The sequence below is a fragment of the Phyllobates terribilis genome, unplaced genomic scaffold, assembly GCF_046119375.1.
Source record: "Phyllobates terribilis strain yellow unplaced genomic scaffold, ASM4611937v1 Scaffold_5__5_contigs__length_657084704, whole genome shotgun sequence".
NCBI classification, from domain to species: Eukaryota; Metazoa; Chordata; class Amphibia; order Anura; family Dendrobatidae; genus Phyllobates; species Phyllobates terribilis.
The window spans coordinates 80909451-80926614 of NW_027362765.1; the positions used below are offsets into that span (position 1 = coordinate 80909451).

At 46.3% G+C, this 17164-nt stretch overlaps 1 protein-coding gene across 11 annotated transcripts in view; it reads right to left on the reverse strand.

Annotated features, from left to right (window-relative positions):
* Positions 1–16905, reverse strand: part of LOC141272107 (heparan sulfate glucosamine 3-O-sulfotransferase 3A1-like) — a 291265-nt gene extending 274360 nt beyond the window's left edge. For all 11 annotated transcript variants that reach the window (XR_012321970.1, XR_012321975.1, XR_012321973.1 and 8 more), the window contains exons 1-2: positions 16802–16905; positions 7550–7621 (exon numbers count right to left, since the gene is read on the reverse strand). The gene's annotated coding sequence lies outside the window, so the exon portion shown is untranslated. The remainder of the gene's footprint in view (positions 1–7549; positions 7622–16801) is intronic.
* Positions 16906–17164: the final 259 nt, after the last annotated feature.

Below are 17164 nucleotides of genomic sequence, written 5' to 3' on the forward strand. Positions count from 1 at the left end.
ATTATACCCCAGAGCTGCACTCACTATTCTGCTGGTGGAGTCACTCTGTACATACATTACATTACTTATCCTGTACTGATCCTGAGTTACCTCCTGTATTATACCCCAGAGCTGCACTCACTATTCTGCTGGTGCAGTCACTGTGTACATACATTACATTACTTATCCTGTACTGATCCTGAGTTACATCCTGTATTATACTCCAGAGCTGCACTCACTATTCTGCTGGTGGAGTCACTGTGTACATACATTACATTACTTATCCTGTAATGATCATGAGTTACATCCTGTATTATACTCGAGAGCTGCACTCACTATTCTGCTGGTGGATTCACTGTGTACATACATTACATTACTTATCCTGTACTGATCCTGAGTTATATCCTGTATTATACCCCAGAGCTGCACTCACTATTCTGCTGGTGCAGTCACTGTGTACATACATTACATTACTTATCCTGTACTGATCCTGAGTTACCTCCTGTATTATATCCCAGAGCTGCACTCACAGTTCTTCCTGTTGTACTTGGAAACAATCACAAGCACACCCACCCCATCAGAAAAATTGTGAATGTAGCTCTTGACTACAAGTATGAGGCGTAGATGTCTCTATTGATGTGACACTTTCCTATCTGACTGAAGGTACTCGTTAAGTACAGGCCAAGGACACATAAGACATGACCAGTCACACATGGGGCCACAGGATGAAGATGGTAATGAAGGGTCCACACAATCCCCTGATAGCGGCTGCACTTATGAGCTGTAGTCGGCCAATTGACCAATCGCAGTCATTAATTAGTAGGCAAAAATGTGCTTTTTTTTCTGATTTGCAATATTAAAATAAACAAATTCTGGAAGAATAATAATAAAATATAAGAGAACGGTGTATTGTTCCAGGACTCGATAGGTTAATCCCCTGTAAACACTGGTGACATATCGTGCTGATCAGATGCCGCCCGTCGGATCCCCGGGGAAACTTCGAATTCTTCAGTCTGACAGTTTTTTTGGCACAGAAATGTATCTGGGCTCATTAGCGAAAACCCAGCCCACATCTGTAATCAAACTACAGCACGGGCCGTAATTGTGCCATCTGAAAGCCAGATGGGTGACACTAGTAATGAGTGCAGCTGCTCTGGTGCTGGCGGGGGTATACGCCCTACCATCCTTTGTAAGCATTTCTGTATCTATAAGGTGCCCAGCAGACACCTTTACAGGCTGAGATACACAGAATTGTTGAGGTGACAGCACTGTGTGGAGAGGTGCTGCTGTGACTGCTGGGGGGACATAGAATCATAGAATCATAGAATGGTAGAGTTGGAAGGGACCTCCTGGGTCATCTGGTCCAACCCCCTGCTCAAAGCAGGATTCACTAGATCATCTCAGACAGATGTCTGTCCAGCCTCTGTTTGAAGACGTCCATTGAAGGGGAACTCACCACCTCTCGTGGCAGCCTGTTCCACTCATTAATCACCCTAACTGTCAAAAAGTTTTTTCTAATATCTAATCTGTGTCTCCTCCCATTTAGTTTCATCCCATTGCTTCTAGTCTTTCCTTGTGCAAATGAGAATAAAGATGATCCTTCTACAATGTGACAGCCCTTGACATATTTGTAGACAGCTATTAAGTCTCCTCTCAGTCTTCTTTTTTGCAAGCTAAACATTCCCAAATCCTGCAACCGTTCCTCATAGGACATGGTTTGCAGACCAGTCACCATTCTGGTCGCTCTTCTCTGAACTTGCTCCAGTTTGTCTATGTCTTTTTTAAAATGTGGTGCCCAAAACTGTACACAGTATTCCAGATGAGGTCTGACCAAAGAGGAGTAAAGACCGATAATGACTTCACGTGATCTAGACTGTATGCTTCTGTTAATACATCCCAGAATTGTATTTGCCTTTTTTGCTGCTGCATCACACTGTTGACTCATGTTTAGTCTATGATCTATTAGTATACCTAAGTCTTTTTCACATGTACTGTTGCTTAGCTCTATTCCTCCCATTCTGTATATGCTTTTTTCATTTTTATTGCCCAGATGTAGTACTTTGCATTTTTCCCTGTTAAAAACCATTCTGTTGGTTGCTGCCCACTGCTCCAGTTTATTTAGGTCTTTTTGAATCCTCTCTCTCTCTTCTCTAGTATTAGCTATCCCTCCTAGCTTTGTGTCATCAGCAAATTTAATCAGTTTACCCTCAATTCCTTCATCTAAATCATTGATAAAGATGTTGAACAATACAGGTCCCAGGACGGAGCCCTGTGGTACCCCACTTGAGACATTCATCCAGCTGGATGTGAAGCCATTTACAACCACCCTTTGAGTCCGATCACTAAGCCAGTTATGAATCCACCTAACAGTTGCCTGGTCCATTGCATACTTGGTCATTTTTTCAATAAGGATGGTGTGAGATACTTTGTCAAATGCTTTGCTGAAGTCAAGATATACTATATCTACAGCATTTCCCTGATCCACCCAGTCAGTGATTCTGTCATAGAAGGAAATTAAGTTAGTCTGACATGACTTGTTAGTTACAAACCCATGCTGACTCTGGTTAATCACTTCATTCTTATCCATGTACTTACATACATGTTGTTTAATAATTTGTTCAAAGATCTTTCCTGGTATAGAAGTCAGACTCACCGGCCTATAGTTCCCTGGGTCCACCTTCTTCCCCTTTTTGAAGATAGGAACAACATTTGCTCTTCTCCAGTCTTCTGGGACTTCTCCTGTTCTCCAAGAATTTTCAAAGATTATGGAGAGTGGTTCTAAAATTTCTTCTACGATCTCCTTCAGTACTCTGGGGTGTAATTCATCTGGACCTGGAGACTTGAACTCATTTATGTTAGCTAAATATTCCCTCACAATCTTTCTGTTTACAGATAACTTGGATTCCTCTATTCCTTTAAAAGGACAGTGAAGATCAGTTGATGTTACATTTTCTTTCTGAGAGAAAACAGATGCAAAATAGGAATTAAAAAGTTCGGCCTTCTCAACATCCTCTCTTACCATTTCTCCATTTTCATCCTGTAAAAATCCTATAGCATCTTTGACTTTTCTTTTACTTTTGACATACCCCCAAAATCCTTTTTTATTGCTTTTGACATCTCTTGCAAGCCTTAATTCATTGTCAGCTTTAGCTAACCTGATACGTGCCCTGCAGGATCTGCAGACTGCATTATAATCTTCTTTAGATATGCCTCCCTCTTTCCATTTAATAAACATTTCTTTCTTTCTTTTTAGCATGTGTTTAAGTTCTGTGTTCATCCATCCTGGTTTCCTTAAATGCTTCCCATTCTTCCTACTTTTCGGGATTGTTAACGATTGTGCTTTGAGAATCTCATTTTTAAAAATTTCCCATTCTTCCTGGACATTTTTGTCCTTAAGGACATCCAGCCATTGGATCCCTCCTATTCTCTTTCTGAGTCTCTTAAAATCTGCCTTTCTAAAATCTAACCTTGAAGTCTGAGTCTTCACATGTCTTCCTCCTCTAGTTATCCAAAATTCTATAATAGCATGATCGCTGCCTCCTAGGGTCCCAGCCACCTTTACCTCCTCAACCATTTCCTCCCTGTTTATAAGGATTAGATCCAAAGTAGCAGATCCCCTTGTTTTCTCCCCTACCTTTTGGAAGATAAAGTTGTCAGCAAGAGAGGATAAGAATTTGCTTGACCTGTTAGTTTTACTTGAGAGAGATTCCCAACAAATGTCTGGATAGTTGAAATCTCCCATGACCACTACGTCATATTTTTTGGAGAACTTGGTCATTTGATACATAAAGAGTTCATCCATATCTTCAGCTTGCCCAGGTGGCCTGTAGTAAATGCCTACAATGGTGTCCTTTCCGTTGTTCTCTCCTTGTATTCTTACCCAAACAGTTTCCACAGAACTCCCAGTCTCCGAAGCTTCAATCTCTGTGCAGATATACGCTTTTCTAACATTCAATGCAACACCTCCTCCTCGTTTATCAAGTCTGTTTCTTGCAAATAAGTTGTATCCTTTTAGCCTTTTATTCCAATCATGTGTATCGTCCCACCAAGTTTCAGTGATTCCAATGACATCATATTCCTTTTCCTGCGTTAGTAGTTCCAATTCTCCTTGTTTGTTGCCCATGCTTTGTGCATTTGTATAAAAACATTTTAGTTTGTGATTGGTTTCTCTTCCTCCCATATTTTTATTATTTAAATTGTTTTGTCTTTGTTCTTCCTTTCCACTTCCAGTAGCAGAGATCTCAATAGTATTTGTCAGCTGTATGGCTTTTTCTGGCCTTTTGCTTCCCTTCCCACATTGTTCTAGTTTAAAGCTCTTCTGATGAGTGTAGCAAGGCGACTTCCAAATACATGTTTTCCAGTCTTCGTACGGTGCACCCCATCTCTAGCAAGTAGTCCATCATATAGGTAATTCATTCCGTGATCCAGAAATCCAAATCCTTGTTGATGGCACCATCGACGTAGCCAGTTGTTCACCTGTAGAATCTTATTCCACCTCATTGTTCCATGGCCATCCACTGGGAGGATGGATGAGAAGACCACCTGCGCTCCCAATTCTTTCACTTTCTTGCCTAAGTCTTCAAAGTCACTGCTGATGGTTTCCAGGTCCTTTCTTGCGGTGTCATTTGTCCCCACATGTATTAGCAGGAATGGGTAGTGATCTGTAGGTCTGAAGAGTCTTGATATCCTGTCAGACACATCTTTAATTTTTGCTCCTGGAAGACAGCACATTTCTCTTGAGGTTATGTCTGGTCTGCAGATAGCGGCCTCTGTTCCTCTTAACAGGGAATCCCCCATGACCACCACTCTCCGTTTTTTCTTCACAACATTCTTCTTTCTCCATCCAGGAGGATTCTGATGGCTTACAAGGTTATTCATTGCTGGCAAAGTCTTATTTTGCTGTATTTCTTCATGGTTCTCCTGCGTGAGAGCCTGGTACTGGTTCCTGAGCAGTATGGGTGCTGACTGCCTCTCGATCCTCCTGCTTCTGTGGGTCACATGCTTCCATTCCTCTGTTTCCTCAGGTGCAGTTCGAATTTCTTCTCTTTCTGAATCATGAAGAGATAATTCTGCTCTGTCTAAGAACTCTTCACCTTCCTTAATGATTTTCAAGGTAGTTAACCTCTCTTCTAGATTTCGCAACTTTTCCTCCAACAGGGACACAAGCTTGCATTTCTGGCATGTGAAGTCTGGCTTTTCCACTGGCAAGTCTGTGAACATGTAGCAGGATATGCAGCTCACCAAATGGCTCCTGGACTCTTCCATGTTCTTATTGTTAATGTTCTGAAAACAGTGAAATCCTGCTGTGACTGCTGGGGGGACATCCTGCTGTGACTGTTAGGGTAGTAGGTGGGGCTTTGTGTCTGCTGTGTCTAATGGGCCAGTGGGCAGGACCTGTCCTTCTCTCTACTGGGGAAATGATGAGGGTTTTACTGTTATATTACTTATTTCGAGCTGAGCTCACTGTGCAGCTGGTTTTTATTAAGAAGAGTTTTGGTAGTGGTAGAAAACTTGGTATAAAGATGACACTTCCCTGAACAATCAGGGGGTGAGGGAAGATTTCAGATCAGAACACTGCAAAAACAAAAATTCAGACGAGACATTGATAGTATACATTTTAAGTGCAGCTGTGACTACTGGGGAGTTCGGGAACAGACTGCTGTGACTACTGGGGTGTTATGGTGGGGCTTTCCTCTGTCTATTACGCTAGTGGGGAGAGTCCGCATTTGTGTCTACTGGGAAAATGAAAAGGGTTGGCTGTTATATTACTTATTACGTACTCAGGGGTGGATTAAGAGTAGCAAGGGCCCCGGGCAGTTTAGAAGGTGCGGGCCCCCCCCCCCACACACACCTGATTTATCACGTGACATGTCACACCTGATTTATCACGTGACATGTCACATGATCCCCTGTGATAGATCATGTGATAGTTCACGGGAAATTAATTTGCCACAATATTAATTGTGCTGCCTCATCTGAGAGCAGCACAATATTGGGGCAGATACCCTGATTCCAGCGATGTGTCACTTTTTCAGCTGCTTGTTGTCATTTTGAGAAAATCACCGTTTTATCTGCTGCAGATCTAGCAGCTCTCTGAATGCTGCGCTCTGTATAGCCCCGCCCACACCACTGATTGGCAGCTTTCTGCCCATGCTCAGTGTACACAGAAATCTACTGATCAGTGATGGGGGTGGGGTCCTACAGAACTTACTAGTCATCTAGTGATAATTACCTTCTGACAAATCAATGATTTTATCAAAACAACACTAAGCAGCCCAGTAAGTGACACATTACTGGAATCAGTGCCTCTAACCCTACATTATGCTGCTCTCAGATTAGGTGGCAAAAACCTGATGACAGATTCCCTTTAAAGGAGCTGTAAACACAAAAAGGTTTGCATTAAAAAAAATACAAGCCATTTGTGAAATTAACTTTTTTTCATTGTTAATTCACATTAGACTGTATCTTCAACCCTTTTGTCAGCAGGTCTTATTATAGACTCTGAATAGGGCAGCTCTCTCCCTCTCCCTCAGCAGAAAGTCACAGCATGGTGAAAAAACGGGATCTTTTATGATTTTCTCATAATAAATAAAAAAGGACATGCAAGTCCTCCAAACTATTTTCCGTTTCTCTATAGGGGAGGTCCTAAATCTTTCTTGTTCTTTAGTTGATCACATGTCAAAAAGGCAAAGCATTTACTATGAACTCGCCTAAAAAAATATGCACTTGGAGAGTAATATCATCATCTCCATGTAAATATTCCTTGACTCTAAGGGCTCGCTCACACTGTCGTATAACACGGCTGAATGCTATGTGATGTTTTATCGGATAGGACTCGGTCCTATGTTATACTATGGGACAGTGCAGATCTGCGATTATTGGCATGAGAAAATAATCTCATTCGATATTCGGACCATGTGCACCCATACAAGTCTATGGGTGCACGTAAAACATTAGACTGCACTCGGATGTCATCCAAGTGCAGTCCGATGAACACTCACAGAGACTATGGAGAAGATGGAGAAATTAAGTTCTCCATCTTCTCCATATCTGTGCTGCAAGAGAATCGGATCACACTCAGTTGAAGCTCTGACAGAGTTTGAGTCGAGTGTCATTAGCATAATTGGCCCTATTCTCTTGCATGAGAGAATATATGGCTTAGTGAGTGGACCCTAAAACTGAATAGTAGTGATGGACAGGCACCTCACAAACGGGATCCATGTAGCTCTCAGATGTCATGTAGGTAGGGCTTCATTCCATGGGGTAGGGCTTAATTTCAAGGTATATAAAAAAAATGGACTTCAAATAAAAATTAAATGAACACAAAAAGCACTAACTGAATTATTTTTTTCGTATTAATGTTTGCAGCCCCTTTAAAAACCCTTTGAGGACCAAGGCACATATATGTCCCATAGTTTTAAACTGGAAAAAAAATTGATTGAATAAAATTTAAGGTCCTTGAAGGTTTAAGTAGGTCATAAATTCATATGAATACTTGCTCATACAATTGCACATGCCAAAAGATGAAGAAGAACAGAATCAAAAATATGACATTAAGTGGAGCACTTACAGGTATTCAAGGTGAAAGAGACCAGCAAAGGCATCGTCTCGAATGACAGTAAATGAGTTAGAATTCAGCAAGCTGAAAATGAAGACAGCAGGTTAGAAGCGAACCAGACTTTATGGTGCTCAGAATTAGTCAAGCAGAATTTATTGACTGCTGTTGCAAAGCACTGAGACTCCCGCTGTGTATAGATGGCGCCGTGTGGCCTCCCGCTGTGTATAGATGGCGCCGTGCGGCCTCCCGCTGTGTATAGATGGCACCGTATAGATGGCTACGTGCGGCCTCCTGCTGAGTATACGTGTATAGATGGCTACGTGCGGGCTCCTGCTGAGTATAGATGCCGCACGGCACTCCCCCAGAGACAGCAGGAGGCCGCACAGCGTCATCTATACTCAGCGGGAGACCGCACGTAGCCATCTATACACAGCAGGAGGCCGCACGTAGCCATCTATACACAGCAGGAGGCCGCACGTAGCCATCTATACACAGCAGGAGGCCACACGGCGACATCTATACTCAGCGGGGGGCTGCACGTAGCCATCTATACACAGCGGGGGGCGCACGTAGCTATCTATACACAGCGGGGGGCCGCACGGCGCCGTCTATACACAGCGGGGGGCCGCACGTAGCCATCTATACACAGCGGGGGGCCGCACGTAGCCATCTATACACAGCGGGAGGCCGCACGGCGCCCCCCCCAGAGACATCAGGAGGCCGCACGGCGCCAACTATACTCAGCAGGAGGCTGCATGCAGTCATACACACACACAAACATATACAGACACGCATAAACACATTTGAAACACAAAAATACATACAGACAGACATCACACAATGATATCTGCCCACACACACACACACAAACAGACAGACATCACACACACACACACCTGCCCACACACACACACCTGCCCACACACACACACACCTGCCCACACACACATCTGTGTGTGTGTATGTATAGTGTGTGTGTGTATAATGTGTGTGTATGTATAGTGTGTGTGTGTACAGTACAGACCAAAAGTTTGGACACACCTTCTCATTTAAAGATTTTTCTGTATTTCCATGACTTTGAAAATTGTACATTCACACTGAAGGCATCAAAACTATGAATTAACACATATGGAATTATATACTTAACAAAAAAGTGTGAAACAACTGAAAATATGTCTTATATTCTAGGTTCTTCAAAGTAGCCACCTTTTGCTTTGATGACTGCTTTGCACACTCTTGGCATTCTCTTGATGAGCTTCAAGAGGTAGTCACCGGAAATGGTCTTCCAACAATCTTGAAGGAGTTCCCAGAGATGCTTAGCCCTTGTTGGCCCTTTTGCCTTCACTCTGCGGTCCAGCTCACCCCAAACCATCTCGATTGGGTTCAGGTCTGGGTGACTGTGGAGGCCAGGTCATCTGGCGTAGCACCCCATCACTCTCCCTCTTGGTCAAATAGCCCTTACACAGCCTGGAGGTATGTTTGGGGTCATTGTCCTGTTGAAAAATAAATGATGGTCCAACTAAACGCAAACCGGATGGAATAGCATGCCGCTGCAAGATGCTGTGGTAGCTATGCTGGTTCAGTATGCCTTCAATTTTGAATAAATCCCCAACAGTGTCACCAGCAAAGCACCCCCACACCATCATACCTCCTCCTCCATGCTTCACGGTGGGAACCAGGCATGTAGAGTCCACCCGTTCACCTTTTCTGCGTCACACAAAGACACGGTGGTTGGAACCAAAGATCTCAAATTTGGACTCATCAGACCAAAGCACAGATTTCCACTGGTCTAATGTCCATTCCTTGTGTTCTTTAGCCCAAACAAGTCTTTTCTGCTTGTTGCCTGTCCTTAGCAGTGGTTTCCTAGCAGCTATTTTACCATGAAGGCCTGCTGCACAAAGTCTCCTCTTAACAGTTGTTGTAGAGATGTGTCTGCTGCTAGAACTCTGTGTGGCATTGACCTGGTCTCTAATCTGAGCTGCTGTTAACCTGCGATTTCTGAGGCTGGTGACTCGGATAAACTTATCCTCAGAAACAGAGGTGACTCTTGGTCTTCCTTTCCTGGGGCGGTCCTCATGTGAGCCAGTTTCTTTGTAACGCTTGATGGTTTTTGCAACTGCACTTGGGGATACATTCAAAGTTTGCCCAATTTTTCGGACTGACTGACCTTCATTTCATAAAGTAATGATGGCCACTCGTTTTTCTTTACTTAGCTGCTTTTTTCTTGCCATAATACAAATTCTAACAGTCTATTCAGTAGGACTATCAGCTGTGTATCCACCTGACTTCTGCACAACACAACTGATGGTCCCAACCCCATTTATAAGGCAAGAAATCCCACTTATTAAACCTGACAGGGCACACCTGTGAAGTGAAAACCATTTCCGGTGACTACCTCTTGAAGCTCATCAAGAGAATGCCAAGAGTGTGCAAAGCAGTCATCAAAGCAAAAGGTGGCTACTTTGAAGAACCTAGAATATAAGACATATTTTCAGTTGTTTCACACTTTTTTGTTAAGTATATAATTCCACATGTGTTAATTCATAGTTTTGATGCCTTCAGTGTGAATGTACAATTTTCAAAGTCATGAAAATTGTCACGGGTGTGTCGCCACGAAGATCGTCACGATTACACAGCCTGACTTCTCGCAGCTGACTTTTTGGTGCTTTGTGTTTTCGGCAGTGAGGGAGTTAATTCTCTCTCTGTGCTAGACAAGGTCCAGCCTCGCCCAGCTGCAATCAATGCTGCTGTAGTGAGTCTCCTTCAAATGCCTGCTGGTCTGTTTGGGAAGTGTCGGTGATAGCATTTCATACAGACTTACAGAGCGGATCGTGGTATTTGGAGTTTCTGAGATAAGTGTATTTGGAGTGGTTTTTCCCTTCCTCGCTTTATCATTTATCTCCTTTCCCGTTGGTGTTCCCTCTGTTGTAGTTGTGTAGTTTTTGTATGCAAGGTGGTTTTGGTTTTTCCCTTGTACTGTCTCGTTCGTCTAAGTACTGTGTGTGGGCATATTATTACTTGTCCTCTTTTGTTGTGATCGGGGTCCTTCTCAGGACTAGATTACTTAGGTGCAGGGATCCTCAGGAGGTAGGGGTTACGCTGGCGGCCTGGACCTCTGTACCTTTAACAGTACCTCCAGGTTGAGGGATTAGTCAGGGCCCCAGCTTAGGGTCAGCTTAGGCCCCCTACCTCCAGTATACAGAGACAGCGTGACATTTTCACCGACCCACTTAGTTTTTCTCCAGCTACCATGGATCCAGTAGCCGGTCTAGCTCGGCAGTTGCAGAGTTTGTCCATGGAGCTGGCGGACGTTAGGTCCAAGGTTTTGCATCCTCAGGAGCAAGCCGGACCAGAACCTAAAGTAGCTCTCCCTGACAGGTTCACTGGGGGGCGGGACAAGTTTTTTGTTTTCCGGGAGGCATGCAAATTGTACTTTCGGCTGCGGCCTTGGTCATCGGGGAGTGAAGAACAAAGGGTGGGAATTGTCATCTCGCTCCTACAAGGGGACCCACAATCTTGGGCGTTCTCTCTTCCCCCGGGCTCCCCGGCTCTCCAGTCAGTGGATAGGTTTTTCGCTGCTCTGGGACTCGTATATGATGACCCAGATCGGATCTCCCTTGCTGAGTCTAAGTTACGTAGGATCCAGCAGGGAGATCGTCCGGCGGAGGAATTCTGTTCGGAGTTCCGTAGGTGGGCCACGGACACCCAGTGGAATGACCCGGCTCTTAGGAGCCAGTTTTGTCAAGGTTTATCCGACAAATTACAGGATGTGTTGGCACAGTATGACTCTCCCGCGTCACTGGAAGCCGCTATGGCCCTGGCTATTCGCGTTGACAGACGGCTTCGGGAGAGGTGCGGGATAACTCGACCCCCTGTGATGACTCCACCTCCTACAAGGTCCCCTCATATGGTGGTTCCCCTGGTCAGTCCAGAGGAGCCTATGCAATTAGGAGGGACATCATTTCGGGGGAGGGGACCGGTGGTGCGCCATAAGACAGGAAGGTGTTTCTTCTGCGGGAGAAAGGGACATTTTATTGGGGGGTGTCCATCCCGTCCCTTGCAGAGTGAAGAGTCGTCGGAAAACTGTTGATCCCAGGTTGTGTGGTGGACGGCAATCTGGGAGTAGGTATTTCGTCCCTAGGTTCGTCTCAGTTTCTCGTACCGGCGGAGGTGGTGGTGGGTACGAGAACTGAGAGGATATCTGTTCTTCTGGATAGTGGGGCCGGGGCTAATCTGGTTGATGCTCGGTTTGCCCGGGTTCAAGGTATGCGATTGAGTGAGTTGGCTAAACCCATCCCCATATTCTCGATCGATGCCAGGCCTCTCGGTCAGGGAAGTTTTTTGCAAGCTGTGCATGGCGTAAAACTTCAAGTGGGGGCAATACATAAAGAACTGTTGTCTTGCTACGTGTTGGAGGGTCTTCCCACTCCTATAGTGTTGGGCCTTCCTTGGTTAACTAAGCATAACCCGGTTATTAATTGGCAAACCAGAGAGATAAGCCAATGGAGTAAATTCTGTAATAAAAACTGCATGAACACGGTCATCGGTGCGGTTACTCCTTGGGTCTTACCTCCATTTCTGGCGGACTTTGAGGATGTATTCTCGGAGAAAGGGTGTCAGGAACTACCTCCTCATCGCGAGTATGACTGTTCTGTAAAACTGCTCCCTGAGGCCAAGTTACCTAAAGCTAGGTTGTATAACCTTTCTGGTCCTGAGAGGCAGGCCATGAAGGATTATATTTCAGAAAGTCTGGCTAAGGGGCATATTAGACCTTCATCTTCACCGGTGGCTGCGGGGTTCTTCTTTGTTAAGAAGAAAGATGGAGGCCTACGCCCTTGCCTGGATTTCCGTGAACTTAATCGGATTACGGTCCGAGATCCGTATCCACTCCTACTTATTCCCGATCTCTTTAATCAGATCGTGGGCGCCAAATGGTTCTCTAAGTTGGATCTCAGGGGGGCGTACAATCTGATTAGGATGAAGGAGGGGGATGAGTGGAAGACGGCGTTTAACACTCCGGAGGGGCATTATGAGAACCTTGTCATGCCATTCGGTCTGACTAATGCCCCGGCGGTGTTCCAACACTTTGTTAATGACATTTTTCGCCGCCTGGTGGGACAGTTTGTTGTCATATATCTGGATGATATCTTAATTTACTCGCCGGATCTGGTGTCTTATCAGGAGCACGTTAGGCAGGTGTTACAGATCTTGCGGGATAATAAACTGTATGCCAAATGGGAAAAGTGTGTGTTCGCCGTACAGGAACTCCAGTTTTTAGGCTTCCTGGTTTCAGCGTCCGGTTTTCGTATGGACCCTGGGAAAGTGCGGGCAGTTCTTGAGTGGGATCGGCCAGAGAATCTTAAGGCACTACAACGTTTCCTGGGGTTTGCTAATTATTACCGGAAGTTCATTCGTAATTTCTCGTCCATGGTTAAGCCTCTCACAGACATGACTAAAAAGGGGACGGATTTTTCTAGGTGGTCTGACAAGGCTTGTCAAGCATTCTCCTGCTTGAAAAAATGTTTTGCCTCGGCACCCATACTCATTCAACCTGATGCGTCACAGCCATTCATTGTAGAGGTAGACGCTTCTGAGGTAGGGGTGGGAGCAGTATTGTCACAAGGTTCGTCCCCTGGTAAGTGGCATCCGTGCGCCTTTTTCTCTAAAAAATTGTCGTCCGCTGAGAGGAATTACGATGTCGGCAATAGGGAACTCTTGGCCATTAAGTTAGCTTTTGAGGAGTGGTGCCATTTTTTGGAGGGGGCAGTCCATCCGGTCACCGTCATCACCGATCACAAGAACCTGCTATATCTGGAGTCCGCGAAACGTCTGAATCCCAGACAAGCTAGGTGGTCATTGTTTTTTACCAGGTTTAATTTTGTCGTTACATATCGTCCTGGGTCAAAAAATGTAAAGGCGGATGCCTTATCTCGCAGTTTCCCTGGGGCCGGGAATACGGACGACCCGATTCCTATCCTTCAGGAGGGGGTGGTGGTTTCGGCAGTATGCTCTGAGCTGGAGGAGGTATTGGAGGCTCAGGGGGACGCCCCTGTTGGACCTCCGGGGAGACTGTTTGTTCCAGATCAGTTGCGACAAAAGGTGATCGAGGCACACCATAACTCAGTTTTGGCAGGACACCCGGGGAGTAAAGCAACTGTGGATCTCCTCTCGCGTCGGTTTTGGTGGCCTAACTTACATAAGGAGGTGGTAACTTTTGTCGCGTCCTGTGGGGTTTGTGCGCGCTCTAAGACCTCACATACCCGTCCGTCTGGGGCCCTCTTACCTTTGAAGATCCCGGAGCGTCCTTGGACTCATCTGTCTATGGACTTTATTACGGACCTCCCTCCGTCTTCGGGTAAAACGGTCATACTCGTTGTAGTGGACAGGTTCAGCAAGATGGCACATTTTATCGCTCTTCCGGCTCTCCCTAATGCTAAAACTCTTGCGCAGGTGTTCATTGGGGAGATTGTGAGGCTTCACGGGGTACCCTCCGATGTGGTGTCTGATCGGGGGTCTCAGTTTGTGTCCAAGTTCTGGAAGGCGTTTTGTGCACGGCGGGGGATGCATTTGTCATTCTCATCAGCTTTTCACCCTCAGACCAATGGTCAGACGGAACGTATGAACCAGAGCTTGGAGACATATCTCCGGTGTTTTGTGTCAGAGAACCAGGAGGACTGGGCTTCTTTCTTACCTCTGGCAGAGTTTGCTCTTAATAATAGGCGGAGCGAGTCCACTGGTAAGTCCCCGTTTTTTGGGGCATATGGTTTTCACCCCCAGTTTTGTACTTTCAGTAGGGGGGGCTCTTCGGGGGTTCCTGAGGAGGAACGATTTTCCTCATCACTCGCTTCAGTATGGAGAGGGGTGCTGAAGAATCTGAATACTATGGGGAACCGATACAAACGTATGGCTGATAGGAGGAGAGTGTCTGGTCCGGACCTAAGTGTGAACGATCTGGTATGGTTGTCTACCAGGAATATTAAACTTAAGGTTCCCTCCTGGAAACTGGGTCCCAGGTTCATCGGGCCGTACAGAATCAGTTCTATTATTAATCCGGTGGCATTCCGTCTTGACCTCCCCCCTACGTTTAAAATTCACAACGTGTTCCACAGATCGTTGCTTAAGAGGTATGTGGCGCCGGTGGTACCGTCACCTTTACCTCCCCCTCCAGTGGTGGTCAATGGTAACTTGGAGTTCCAGGTATCAAGGGTCATCGATTCACGTTTTAATCGCCGGTCCCTTCAGTACCTGGTTCATTGGAAAGGGTATGGTCCTGAGGAGAGGATGTGGGTTCCTGCGTCGGTTATTAACGCAGACCGATTAGTTCGGGCCTTCCACACGACTCACCCGGATAAACCTGGCCCTGAGGGTCCGGAGGCCCCTCGTAGAAGGGGGGGTACTGTCACGGGTGTGTCGCCACGAAGATCGTCACGATTACACAGCCTGACTTCTCGCAGCTGACTTTTTGGTGCTTTGTGTTTTCGGCAGTGAGGGAGTTAATTCTCTCTCTGTGCTAGACGAGGTCCAGCCTCGCCCAGCTGCAATCAATGCTGCTGTAGTGAGTCTCCTTCAAATGCCTGCTGGTCTGTTTGGGAAGTGTCGGTGATAGCATTTCATACAGACTTACAGAGCGGATCGTGGTATTTGGAGTTTCTGAGATAAGTGTATTTGGAGTGGTTTTTCCCTTCCTCGCTTTATCATTTATCTCCTTTCCCGTTGGTGTTCCCTCTGTTGTAGTTGTGTAGTTTTTGTATGCAAGGTGGTTTTGGTTTTTCCCTTGTACTGTCTCGTTCGTCTAAGTACTGTGTGTGGGCATATTATTACTTGTCCTCTTTTGTTGTGATCGGGGTCCTTCTCAGGACTAGATTACTTAGGTGCAGGGATCCTCAGGAGGTAGGGGTTACGCTGGCGGCCTGGACCTCTGTACCTTTAACAGTACCTCCAGGTTGAGGGATTAGTCAGGGCCCCAGCTTAGGGTCAGCTTAGGCCCCCTACCTCCAGTATACAGAGACAGCGTGACAAAAATACAGAAAAATCTTTAAATGAGAAGGTGTGTCCAAACTTTTGGTCTATACTGTATATGTATAGTGTGTGTATGTATAGTGTGTATAATGTGTGTGTATGTATAGTGTGTGTGTGTGTATAATTTGTGTGTGTATTTTTTTTTAAGTTAAAAACAAGTAAAATGCATGTGGCATCAATATCAAGACTCCAGATAAAAGGGCCTATTCACACTGAATTTTGCAATGCATTCATCTCCTCTTTCCAGGCTTCTATCTAAATCCCTGAAAAATGGCATTCAGATGGGCCTCGACATAGCCATTGATTTGAACAAAGGCAAACCGAGGCTAAAGTCTGAATCTTCAGGCTCCATTTTCTCGGCTTTCATATGTCTCATTTCAGACAGCACAATCCTGAATTTCAGGGATTCAGTTGTAAGCCTTGTGTAAAGACCTGAATACAGCGCTGAATGTAGTGTGAATAGGTCCTTACATCCTACACCACCTCAGGGGATTGTTGTTATGGAGTATTGCCCCTGGGTGGCCGCAGTTATGACCACCACCAGGGCTCGCGGTCACCCACCCTAGCTTTGGTATTCTGGGGAGCTGGTATAATGAATATCTGAGAAGAGCCCTAGAGAAGCAAGAACATTGGACAACCAAGAGGTGGTGGCCTCAAGTCAGGTGTAGTGTTCAACAGGGCAAGACTTTCTAACCTGCACACACACACACACACACACACACACACACACACACACACACACACACACATATATACACACACCTGCCCACACACACACACACACCTGCCCACACACACACATATACACACACACACACATATACACACACACACACCTGCCCACACACACACCTGCCAACACACACAAACACCTGCCCACACACACACACACCTGCCCACACACACACACCTGCCCACCCACACACACACATATACACACACACCTGCCCGCCCACACAAACACACCTGCACACACACACACACACACCTGCCCACACACACACACACACACACCTGCCCACACACATATACACACACACCTGCCCCAAAACACACACACCTGCCCACACACACACACACACACCTGCCCACACAGACACGTGCCCACAAACACACACACACCTGCCCACACACACACACACACCTGCCCACACACACACACACCTGCCCACACAAGACACCTGCCCACAAACACACACACCTGCCCACACACACATCTGCCCACACACACACACACACACTCACCATCCCCCGGCTCCATTCCTCCTGCCTGCTCTGTCTCTTTTCCGGTGCAGCACTGCAGGCCGGGGCGCACTGCGTGATGTCACAGCTAGGAGACACAGCCGCGCACAGGGCCGTGTCTCCTAGCAGTGACGCGGCCGGGCCAGCACAGGGAAGTTAACTGCTGCAGTGCTGGCCCGGCCGATGAAGAAGTAGCGGCGGCCACTGCTGGGGGAGCGGTCCGGGCCCCCCCCCTCCCGCCACTGCTACAGCTATGTGCCGCGGCGGCCCGCACATATAATGAGGGCAATCCGGCATTAGACACCCCGCCTGGAGCCGCGGGCCCCCTGCCGGCTCGAGGCCCCGGGCGGTCGCCAGGATTGCCCT